The following is a 5,108-nucleotide window of genomic DNA, read 5'->3' on the forward strand; positions in this document are numbered from 1 at the left end:
GAAACACAAATGGATGCAGGAAAAAAAAACACACACACACAGACAGAAAACAACAATGGCAAGACGAGGAATCGTGACCTTTCCTCAGCATTTCGGAAGTTCTGTAGTAGAAGCATATCATAAACAATTATCTACCTTCTGTGGAGTTGTATGTTAATACGTTTCAAAATATAGATATTTTCGAATTTCTAGCACTCTGAGTCCTTTAAAACCCAACGAGGACATCGCCTGATCTCCCTTTTCTTCTTTTTTTTTCTTCTTTTTTTTCAGCTGTGAATTTGTCAGTGATTCATCGATTTTTTCCCTACACACGGCGATGATAGTCACCTGACAAAGGCTTCCAGAACAAATCCTGATAAAACAGTTTAATCAAACTGTATAAACATGCCATTGTGTTAGGGAGGTGGGAAATCAATATGCTATGTGGGTGATTTTTTGTGGAAAGTGTTGTCGGTGTTGAAGTTTTTAGTTTTCGTCGATTATGTTCCTGTTGTTTTATTATGGTTACATCTTCGTTCACTGTATGATTGGATAAATTTGCCTAGTATATATCCTTAAAGCAACTTACTAAATCAAACATTCTTTATCTCTTTCTCTCTCTGTCTCTGTCGGATGAACATATTTTGGTTCATTGTTGATTATTTGCTTTTGGATACGTGTTCCTATTTCATCCGAACAATTTTGGTCAATGTTTATCTGCACCATGTATTGTAACCCCCTTGCCAAAAGGGTATCTTTGCCAATGGCAACAAAATCAGTGTCAGTGTCAGTGTCTCTGTCTTTGTCTGTCTGTGTCTCTCTGTCTTTCTCCCTCCCCCTCTCTCTCTGTCTCCCCTCTGTCTGTCTGTCTGTCTGTCTCTCTCTCTCACTAGAGCATGTGCGAACCCACACGCATAGGCATAATGTAACTGCCGGAAAGACAAACGGACAGAAGACAGACAGACAGGTAGACAGACAGACAGACAGATAGACAGACAGACAGACAGACAGGCAGACAGACAGACAGCACTGTGTCATATTCCCCCTGTGCTGCTCCGATCTGTCCACCACAGAAGAATCCACCCTGCTCCCACACATAGCGCTGTTGAATCTTTCAGGATAGACACATACTGCTTTGATACCGCCAACGTTGGCAAACAACTGCTCACACTTGTTCTAGTTGACACGTTTGTCATGCTACTAATGCTGATATTGTTGCAGTTATTGATGGACGTTCTGTTGCAGGTTTTGTTTTTGTTTGTTTGTATTTTGTGTTGCTTTTTTTTCTTTTTTTCTTTCTTTTTTGTTGTTGTTGTTGTTGTTTCTTTTTCCAAAGGTGTTTACAATAATACCTACCATTTTTTAACTCAGATTCATCAGGCTCAAAATGGAAGTGGACTCCCTTGCCAAAGGTGCAAAACATATCCCTAACCATGGATACAGTGAGGGTGTGAAGGGAGGGTTCGCAATTTTGGTGGATGGTCACACTGCGTAGCACGCACTCACGCACGCACGCGCGCGCACAAGCACGCACGCACACACACACACACACACACACATTCTCTCTCTCTCTCTCTCTCTCTCTCTCTCTCTCTCCTCCCCCCTCACCCCCTAAGAATAATCGAGCGATCACAGCTAGCGATATCAACATGCACCAAAAAAGACCGCGATCAACAGGGAATCCCGGGCAAACTTTTTTTTCTTTTATCAAACATTTATACGTGCATTGCATCTGTTTTAACGAGTAAAAAAAATAATAAAATGAAATAAACATATAAAGTTGAATGTCAGTCTCGCGCGGATGTATTTCTGCTAATGGATCAGTTTCGGGTGAAGCACGGACACTGACCCCTACTCGAGAAATTGTTTCAGGACATTTTTTTTACATCTGCTTAATAACAAAAAGAAGCAAATGCATGACCTACGGCAATAGCTGAGTGGTTAAAGCGTTGGACTTTCAATCTGAGGGTCCCGGGTTCGATTCTCGGTAACAGCGCCTGGTGGGTAAAGGGTGTGTATACGCATGCAGAAGATCAAATACGCACGTTCAAGATCCTGCAATCAATGTCAGCATTCGGTGGGTTATGGACACAAGAACAAACCCAGCATGAACACCCGAAAATGGAGTATGGCTGCCTACATGGCGGGGTAAAAACGGTCATACACGCAAAAGCCCACTCGCGTACATATGAGTGAACGTGGGAGTTGCAGCCCAGGAACGAAGCAGAAGAAAATTAGATGGGTTTTCATGGTTGTTTCGAAAGAGGACAGCGTGACGGAGCTTCAGAGGAAGAGAATTCGAGACAGAAGGTGCTTGATACTGAAAGGCCCTTTGGTCAAATGTCTTTGAAGAGGTTTGGGGGACCCGAAGAAGCTTTTCAGCAGACCTGAGAGAACGGGAAGGGGTGTAAGTGTAAAGGACAGTAGATAAGTAAGAAGGGAGAGATCTGTCAAAGTGGAGATAAACCAATATGGCAGTTTTGTATTGAAACCTGTGCTGGATGGGTAACCAATGAAGCTGACGTAAAAGTGGGGTAACGTGATCCTTTTCTGACTTTCTGAAAATGATTCTTGCAGCATTGTTCAAAATCATCTGAAGGCGTGACAACAAATCAGAAGGCAGACCAGCAAGTAGTGAATTGCAGTTGTCAATGTGACTTAGGATCAAGGAACGAACAAGCTGCGTGGTTGCTTCAATACTTAGATACGCTCGAATGATACGGATGTTCCTCTACTGGAAGTTTGCAGTTTCACATAAATTACTGATATGGTCGTGCATTGCTGAAATCAGTTGTAACAAAGAGTAATGCAATACAGTACAATGAAATGTAGTGCGATGAACATGAGTTCTGCAAAAGAATATTAAAAGACCGCAATTCGTAGCCTCTTGCTGCTTCGCAAAGGTCCTATAACCTTTCACGGCCATAGGGCAGAGAATTCACATCCACTGTGTCTTGGACTCAGCATAAGGCGGGGCCCAGTCCTCTCCTTCTGCCGTTTTTACCCTTCCCCGACGGAAGTCAGGTGACCATTCACACCTGGGTACAGTGAGCAAAGCAGGAGTGACTTGCCCCTAGGACACAACGCCAACCGAAACGGCGCCTCGAAATCTGACCACTAAATGTGCAAAGCTAGATAAATGACGAACATAATGATTCTGAAAGCGGAAGGTTCTGTGTAGGCAGTTTCGATCTAAGATCATGTGAGGCAGTGCAGCAGAGAGAGAGAGAGAGAGACAGACAGACAGAGCCAGAAACAGAAAGACAGAGAGTGAGAGACCACTGGAATTTGGCAGTCGTGACGACAGGTTTTTGCGGGCGTCCTTGAAAGATTGTCATTTGCTATAACCTTTCTTTCTGGTTACGAATGTCATTATTCATTCAATAGTGTTGCAAAAAAAAAAATAAAAATAAAAACGTTCCCTGAAAGTCCCAATAAAAATGGCACCCTGTTTCCACCTGCTAAAAATCCATTTTGAAAAAAAGAGAGTACCACTGAAATACATTCACGAATTCTTGCTAACACGAAGGACTGCCTCGCTCAGTGATCCCATGGGGGATGGTAATAACACCAGTCATGCTCGGGAACAGTGTGACCCGGTCAGGTCAGCAGAGAAAGCAATCATCATCACCCAGCATCACAGCTGGTTCATGACCAGACATGTATCAAATATTCATACGTTGATCGTATTTTAGTAGTCGTAGAAAAAAAAAAGACATATGTAAGCTGACAATTGTTTCGATATCTCTACCTTTGGCAAATGATGCATTCGTTCAGTTGTTCAGTCATATACCCTTTGTTGTTGTTTTCTGTTGTTAACTCTCTTTGCCAGTGTGTCAGTCACTGGCTCGCTTGCTCTGTCACAGAGAGAGAGAGAGAGAGAGAGAGAGAGAGAGAGAGAGAGAGAGAGAGAGAGCAGTGCATGCTTTTGTTGTCAAAGTAGTAACCTTTAAGTAGATAGACCTGTTTTCTAAATATTGCACATTGCTGCTGTCACCTACTTCATGTGGGGCTGTGGTCTTGTGTGAACATATCATATGAGTATGTGTCTTAGTCCATCTGTCTGTCTGTCTGTCTCTCTCGGAATTATGATTATCAGAAACCACCCGATTTATGTCACTATGTTTACAAGACATTTTATTACATTCACGCATCGTGGTTTAGTGCAGCAGGAAAACGGGAGTGCGAAGCTGCAGTTGAGGAATACTTTACAAATCTAGTGAAATCAAAAACTTATAAGCATTTCTCCATCCACTCATTTTCCGGTTTGTTGTTGTTGTTTTTCTTTTGCCTTTTCCGTTTGTATACATGTTTGATTGCGCTGAAAATATGCGTCTGTCTCGTGTCGTTTGTTAAAACTGTGTCCGGTGCCATTATGTACTTGTTTGAGTGAAACAAAGCATTATGAGATGATGATAATAATAATGATAATAATGATAATATTAATAATGATAATAATAATAATAAAAATTGACGCTCACACAACCACTGACAGGAGCTAGTGGGGTTTACAATAAACAATTATGTATACATGAATACACCTGTACACGTAGGACATTTCATGCACGAAGAAGCGTGTGCGCGCGCACGCACAGAGAGAGAGAGAGAGAGAGAGAGAGAGAGAGAGAGAGAGAGAGAGAGAGAGAGAGAACATAAGTTCAAAAAGCACATGAGTCAGCAGGATTGTATTCTCAATGTTAAATCCTGGATGACATTCAACAATCTAAAGTTAAATAATGACAAAACCGAAGCTATGATTATTTCCTCTGCAAGAATGTCCACATCTACTTCTTTTCCTGCCTCTATTGTGGTTGTTGATGCCACAGTTCAGTTTTCTAAATCAGCAAGGAACCTTGGAGTTATTCTGGACTCAAACCTCAGCATGCATGCTCAGGTTGTAAATCTGATACGCATAGCCAATTGTGAACTTCGTCGCATCAACTCTATCCGTCAGTACCTTTCTGTTGAAACTACTAAAACTCTTATTTCTGCTTTTGTGCTGTCACGAATCGATTACTGTAATTCTCTTCTCACAGACTGTCCACATAATATTCTTCAGCGAATTCAAAAACTTCAAAACAATGCTGCCTATCTGACTCTCAGAGTCCCACGTACTGATCACCTTTCCC

Source organism: Babylonia areolata, chromosome 24 (assembly GCF_041734735.1).
Source record: "Babylonia areolata isolate BAREFJ2019XMU chromosome 24, ASM4173473v1, whole genome shotgun sequence".
Classification (NCBI taxonomy): Eukaryota; Metazoa; Mollusca; class Gastropoda; order Neogastropoda; family Buccinidae; genus Babylonia; species Babylonia areolata.